This window comes from Astyanax mexicanus, chromosome 19 (assembly GCF_023375975.1).
Source record: "Astyanax mexicanus isolate ESR-SI-001 chromosome 19, AstMex3_surface, whole genome shotgun sequence".
NCBI classification, from domain to species: domain Eukaryota; kingdom Metazoa; phylum Chordata; class Actinopteri; order Characiformes; family Acestrorhamphidae; genus Astyanax; species Astyanax mexicanus.
Genome location: NC_064426.1, coordinates 34,424,298 through 34,432,002, shown reverse-complemented (window position 1 = coordinate 34,432,002; position 7,705 = coordinate 34,424,298). Strand labels below are relative to the sequence as shown.

The 7,705-nt window shown below is 41.1% G+C and overlaps 1 protein-coding gene across 1 annotated transcript in view; it reads left to right on the top strand.

Annotated features, from left to right (window-relative positions):
* Positions 1-260: 260 nt before the first annotated feature.
* The window catches only part of doc2a (double C2-like domains, alpha), a 68,009-nt gene continuing 60,564 nt past the window's right edge, over positions 261-7,705 (top strand). Inside the window, exon 1 of the mRNA XM_022668488.2 lies at positions 261-633. The gene's annotated coding sequence lies outside the window, so the exon portion shown is untranslated. The remainder of the gene's footprint in view (positions 634-7,705) is intronic.

Below are 7,705 nucleotides of genomic sequence, written 5' to 3'. Positions count from 1 at the left end.
CTCACCCCCCTCCCCCCCACACACACACACTGATGAAGCAGCCCTGTTCATTAATGTTGACACAGAAGATTAATGCAAGCACACCAGAAGGATATTGGAATATTGCAAACAAATTAAATTGCACCCAAAAAGAGAGAGAGAGAGAGGATGAGAAAACTGGTACCCAAGAGAGAGGGAATTAGTAGCAGGAACAGAAGTGAAATTCTGCAGAAGCGCAGACACTCATACTCTCCCTCACACACACACACACACACTCACACTCGTCTTTCTCTGGCTGCGCTGCGCATTTGAACTTCTCTCTCTCTTCTTTTCTTCTGACCCTCTGTGCATCCACATCCTCTCTCAGCCCCTCATTACTGTCCATATTTTTTCTCTACTCTATTTACAGTCCTATACATTACTGACCCCCTGCTAAATACTCCCCCCACTCTTCCTCCACTCGCGCTGTCTCCCCATCCTCCTCCTCCTCCTTCTCTCTCTCTCTCTCTCTCTCTCTCCCTCTCTGTCCCTCTCCCTCACTCCATCTCTCTCTCTCTCTCTTTCTCATTCTCTCACACCACCTGTTAGTGCAGACCCGTATGCTGTGGAATCCACTTGTTTATGAGGGACTCTTCCACACTCCTGCAATCAGAGGTAAGTGACGGATTCTTCTCATTACTTCTCTCCTCCACAACTTCCCCAGCTCTCCCTGGAGATCAAGTGGGATCTCGTCCAGCCTTTTCTTCTCTTTGCCTCTCTCTCTCTCTCTCTCTCTCTCTCTCTCTCTCTCTCTCCAGTCGTTCAGTCATTTTCTTTTAATCTGTCTCTCTGTGTCTTCCCTGATCTCTTTTCCATCTCTCTGTTCTGGAATTAGCCTCTGGAATGTTAACCTTTCGCAACCTGGATTGAAGAGTGAGCAATCAAACGTCCAGCAGGTTTATTCCACTAGTTGCATCTCTCTCTCTTTCTCTCTCTCTCTCTCTCTCTCTCTCTCTCTCTCTCTCTCTCTCTCTCTCTCTCTCTCTCTCTCTCTCTCTCTCCACACACACACATTTTGTTTCACACATCTCCCTCTGGTACATTTGTTCTCATCATCCTCTTTATCTCTCTGTCTCTCTTGATTTCTTTCTTATGTATGTGTATATATATACAGCTCTGGAAAAAATAAGAGACCACTTCAGTTTCTGAATCAGTTTCTCTGATTTTGATATTTATAGATATATATTTGAGTAAAATAAACACTGTTGTTTTATTCTATAAACTACAGACAACATTTCCCCCGAATTTCAAATAAAACTATTGTCAATTAGAGCATTTCCTTGCAGAAAATGACAAAAAAGATGCAGAGCTTTCAAACCTCAAATAATGCAAAGAAAACAAGTTTATATTTCTAAAGTTTTAAAGGTTCAAAAATAAATATTTTGGTGGAATAACCCTGGTTTTTAATCACAGTTTTTATGCATCTTGGCATGTTCTCCTCCACCAGTCTTACACACTGCTTTTGGATAACTTTATCCTTTATGCCACTCCTGGTGTAGAAAAAATTAATCAGTTCAGCTTGAATGTTCTTCAGCTTGGTTTTCAATTCAGTAAAATCTAAGAATTTTTAAGTGATTTTTTTTATAAAATATAAATATATACACACATAACTCCTAAACACAAATACAGTGTGTTTTTTTTTAACACAAACTAAAAAAGCTATTATTCCTTAACATTCCTTAGCACTTTTTTGAGGACCTTCTTTTTGCAAACACATCTTAAGGTGTGCAACAGTACAGGTTGTCGTTGTTGCATTTTCAGAATAGCACCTGTACCATCTTGATCTGCAGCCATGCGTTTGTAATGTGTGCAGCTTGTGGTTTTGCATTGTCTTGTTGAAAACAGCATGGATGTCCCAGAAACAAAAAGATGTTGTTTTCTGCATGAATGCAGCTTTTCTACATGAATGCTGCTCTCACAGGAGTGTACTGACACAACGCTATGACAGTCCCTGGGTTTTGGACTTAAAAACAACTAAAAAGATCCTGGATTGTTCCTTTGTTTATATTGATCTGAAGCATGCAGAACATTTCTTCTATAAAAGATTTGGAATACGGATTCCTCTGGCCAGAGTAAACGTTTCCACTATGTCATGGTCTATCCCAAATGTCTTTGAGCCCTTTGAGAAGTTGTCACCACATCTGGAAACATCTGTGATTTTGCCCATCTTTGCACTCAGTCTTTGAGTCTCAGCTTTTTGTGGATACTGCTTTTATATAAGATCAGGGTTAAAATCACCTGTTTATAATCACATCATTATTTAGTTTTTCTTTTTCCATTTACTAGCCCTAAATTGTGCATTTTCCAACTTTGTGTGGAATGTGTTGCAGGCCTGAAATGTAGGAATGGATGTATATTAATAACAAATTAAATAAAAATTGACCAAGCAAGTAATAGTGTCTGCAATGGAATTTGAAGGGAAACACTTCTATTTTAGGGGATGCATATTGTATTGTAACTTTTCCTGGCTCATTTTTCTCTTTTTTATCTCTCTATTTCGCTGTCTTTTAATTTTATTTCTATTTTCTCTCCTTTTCCCCCTATTTCTGTCTTTCTTTTTCATTAACATCTGCAGTGTTAACCCTTCATTTCCTGGCTACTCGAATAACCAGGGAGTTTAATCTAGTAGTTTCACCCCCTCCCTCTCTCTCTCTCTCTCTCTCTCTCTCCCTTTCTCTCTCTCTCGCTTGATCTGTTCCTCCCACCCGGTCACCCCTCACGTTAAGTATTAATGTACCCATGTGTGCATGGTGTTAACCTTTTCTCTGTCTTCCCCTCTTTCATTCTCTCTCACTCCATTTATCTCTCTCTCTCTCTCTCACTCCATTTATATCTCTCTTGCTCGCTCTCTCTCTTTCTCTCACTGTCATTGCATATCTTTTTTCTCTATCTCTTTGTATTTGTCTCGCCTTCTTAAGTTTTTGGCTTCCAGTAAATTCTTTGAATTGAATTGTTGGGTGCGGCTACTCAGCTATATATTTTAGCTCTTAATTTATGTTAATTCAGGACTATATTGAAGCAGCGAAAAGCTGCTGAAATAAATCTCTTCTGCACTTTTCTCTCTCTCTCTCTCTCTCCCTTCCTCTATCTCTCTCTTTTTCTCTCTCTGCCTCCCTCTCTCTGGCAAAGAATAGGCAGCCCAGTGGCAGTGAGATGATGATCTGTTTCTGATCAGATTCACATAAGCTGTTTACGTCTGTAAAATGACAGACAGAAAGATGAGAAAGATGAAAGAGAGAAAGAATGTGTGTGTGTGTGCGTGCGTGTGTGTGTGTGTATGTGTGTGTGGAGTGAGGTGAGGTCTTGTGCGTAAATGAGAGCGAGAGAATGAAAGTGAATAAGCAACATTGTTTTGAAGTGCCATGCCAATGAAGCACATCTCACTGTATGTTGTGAATGGAAGCTGGCACTTCAGAGAGAGGCAGCATTAGATCTCCAAACACGAGCAGGTATGAACCGCAGGCAGCCAGAGAGCGAGATTAAAGAAGCTTCCTAGGAGCAGCCAGGAGGGAGAAGTGAAGCGCAGGAGCGGGAGCTGGAGCTGTACTGACAGGACGGCTGTGATCCCACTGGGCTAAACTAACGTCTCTCGACACAGAGCACTTAGTCCAGATGTGGCTGATGAACTGAAAACAGGCCTTTTATCAGCCACGCCTTTCACATATCTTGAAAGACCCCCTGTTGAGGGCTGAGGATCTGTGCTTAGCTTGTATTAACAACAGTTGGAAAGCATCACTAGCTCAAGTGATAGATCTAATCAAACTTTACCTGGGGGCTGCAGCCTTGATCAGAAACCAGAAACCAGAAAGCCTTTATTACCTTTTGTGTAGTTTTACCTTTGAACTGGATCAGGAATATTACACCTCACCTGAGGGAAGAAGGCCTTATCACATCATATTTGCAAATGATACGTTTCTTCAGTTTTACCAAATAGAAAACCCCTGGAATATAATCAAGAGGAAGATGGATGATCACAAGCCATCAAACCAAGCTGAACTGCTTGATTTTTTGCACCAGGAGTTTCATAAAGTTATCCAAAAGCAGTGTGCAAAACTGGTGGATGAGAACATGCCAAGACGCATAAAAATTATGATTAAAAACCAGGGTTTCTGAACTCTTAAAACTTTGCTTTTGCGAAAGCTCTGCATCTTTTATGCTTTTTTCAGCCATTTCTCATTTTCTGCAAATAAATGCTCTAAATGACAATATTTTTATTTGAAATTAGGGAGAAATGTCGTCTGTAGTTTATAGAATGAAACATTTACTCAAACATATACCTATAAATACCAAAATCAGAGAAACTGATTTAGAAACTGAAGTGGTCTCTTAATTTTTCCTAGAGCTGTATATTCATATGTTGAAATCTACCTACTTATACATTTTGTAGTACTTAAGATTCAGCCAGAAAAATGCATGAAATTTACCTCAGCTTTTTCATTAAGCCTCATTTCCGTTTTAATCAGTTACCTCTGATAGCCTTAACTAAAATTACTGAGGAGTGGTCAGGCGGTAGACTGATGGCAGGTCAGTCTACAATTTAATTTACAGTGGGAACATAACAACTTAATATAATTATTTTCGTTTTTGTCTATTTTGTTTTTGTGTCTCTTATTAATATATAGAACAAAAAACACTTAAATAAAAGTGGGATACCTTTGGGAAATGGTTATATATAGCATCAAAATCTATTACACTGTGTTATAAGCAATATATATATATATATATATATATATATATATATATATATATATATATATATATATAAATCCTCTCATCTCTTTAATAATAGTCCACTTTCTATAAAGCTGTGTTTCTCAACTGGCGCCCCCATCTCCCAACATACCTGATTCAACTAACCAGTTATATAACCTGTTCCAGAGGTTTGTTAAAGAGGGAAACCCTCTAAAATGTGCATGAAAGAGGGACATCAGGACCAGGAAAAAAAATACTGCGTTAAAGCAATCAGTAGTAATGAAATTGCAACTAAAATTACAATAATTTTGGCCTATTTGTTTTTCTGCAGAAGCACTTGAGACTCTGCTGCTACAAGGCACTGCAGCAATATTTTGCCTGACAGGCTTCCTTTTTCTGTCTTCCTGGCTGCAGAATGGCACAAGAGTCTAATAATTTACCCTACTGACCCTGCGAGGTCACTGTCATTTGTGACTGGGTGTCCAAGACAGCCTAATTAGCCTTGTTCTTCTCTCATCACAATGCTAGCCAATGTGGGCTCCTGTTAGATAATGTAGGATATTTGGCGGTTAGTATTCTCCACAAGCCTTGGGTTGTTCCACCACAGAAAAAAAGAAGAAAGGAAAAAGCGACTTACTGTCGAAGCAGGCGCCTTTTTACAACGTTGAGTGACATCATCTAGCTACATTTTTACTTGCCATTTTAAGGGCTAGCATAGCAAATGTTTTAGTTCTTCAGGTATATGCTAGCCTATTGTGTGTTGCAGTTGTTTTTGTCAGTTCGAGCCTACACATAGTTTCAGTTGTTTGGACAATTGGTAGTCTAGCCAGTTTAGCAGTTTATGGACATGCTATCTAGCTAACCTTGCCAGAACTTTAGTTGTTCAGGCATAATTAAATGTAGATAGTGTTTCGGAAAGTGTTAGCTAATCTAGCCAGGGTTTCAGTTGTTCAGGTAAGTGCTAGCTAGTCTAGCCAGGGTTTCAGTTGTTCAGGTAAGTGCTAGCTAGTCCAGCCAGGGTTTCAGTTGTTTAGGCAAGTGCTAGCTAGTCTAGCCAGGGTTTCAGTTGTTCACCCAAGTGCTAGCTAGCCTAGCCAGGGTTTCAGTTGTTCACCCAAGTGCTAGCTAGTCTAGCCAGGGTTTCAGTTGTTTAGGCAAGTGCTAGCTAGTCTAGCCAGGGTTTCAGTTGTTCACCCAAGTGCTAGCTAGCCTAGCCAGGGTTTTTAGCTGTTCACCCAAGTGCTAGCTAGTCTAGCCAGGGTTTCAGTTGTTCACCCAAGTGCTGGGTAGTCTAGCCAGGGTTTCAGTTGTTCACCCAAGTGCTAGCTAGTCTAGCCAGGGTTTCAGTTGTTTAGGCAAGTGCTAGCTAGCCTAGCCAGGGTTTCAGTTGTTCACCCAAGTGCTAGATTAGCCAACATTGTATTTGTACAGATAAGTGCTAGCTAGCCAAGAGAGTGCTATAGTTGTGTAGGAAGATTCTGGTCTAGCTATTGTTGCAGTTCTAAGATTAGAGAATAGAAGTATGCTATTTAAAGGTTTCCTTCCACTAAAATCCACTTTTTCTTGTTCATTGTTAAATACAGTAGGTCTCTCCGAGTTGTATATGAATGCTGCATGTGAAACTGTTCTTCAACCCACATTTTCTGCAATAGCTAAGGAAAGAAACGGACCTACGTGAAAAGGTCACGGACCTACGTGGTTGTGAGCCACGTGGTTGCGGGCTGCAGCAGAGCAGACACTCGTCTCGTCAGCTAAAGAACTTACACCTCTGTATGCACCAGCTACTTAACGTTAGCTATCTTGTGTAAGTAACTATAGGTTTACATTGGATCTCCGGTGGATTCCGCGTTTTACAGAGCACTATATACACTGGGGAAACACGGTTTGAAAGGTAGCACAATTCGACAGTACACCAGTCAAAGCAGGTGCCGTTCACGTTGGATTTTATGATATAGTGCATACTCTGCAGCCTCACTTGGTGAAACTGCCCAAGAACCAAATCACCAAGTCTGAGGTAAGGGTTTAGTAGCGTTAGTTTAGCTAAAAGAAATGTTTTCAATGCCACGAGGAGAGTGGGGCCGAGAGTCTGACGTTAAGCAAAGTTTACACGTTAACTTTATCTAGCACTCAGTGCTATATCTTTACAACTAAGGCTGTGTCTCTAAAAAACATTTTGTCTCTGCTGCAGTGCTGGTAGCCAATCAGAGGCAATATGTTTGCATGTATGAATATTCATGAGCTAGCGCCGAAATCCTGTCCTTCTGCAAATAACACTAATACAGTGAACAAAACCAGGGCTATACAGAAATACTAGAGACCACAACTAGACATTTTAAAACGAACAAGACCTTTAAAGCGCTTGATGGAAATGACTGACACATTTTTGAAACCTACTGTTGGTTCCCCAAATATCCTGTTATAGTGTCTGTGTCTGGATGATGTAGTTGCCTGGAAATCAGGCCTGAGAGGGAAGTGATTTGTGGCTTTGTCGGTGTCGGTGCTTCACCGGCTGGAGGCTGCGCTACTGGCAGTCCAAACCGCACTCGCATTCTGGCTGCTGCCTGATACTGCCAGTTTCTCATGTAGTGCCAACAGCCATAATGAACAGTGCTGACCACCTACTGTCACCACCATTCCTGCTCTCTCTGTCTGTCTCTGTCTGTCTCTCTCTCTGTCCCTTTCTGTCTCTCCCTCTCTGTCTCATTCTCTCTGTCTCTCTCTTTTTCCCTCTGGCTCATTCTCTCACTCAGTGATGCCCCTTCAATATCCTCTTCACTTCTCACTGTGATCCACTTTCGCCTGCACTGACACTCATTCAATTAGTGGCCACACACTAATAAACACACACACACACACACACACACACACACATGCGCTTACACGCTTGGAACTTCACAGAGCCTGCAGCCAGAGAGCCGTGCTGACAGCTACGAGTCCAAACAGCAGACAGATTACTGCAGTCAGCCTACACACACACTGCCACACTCAACTGCAG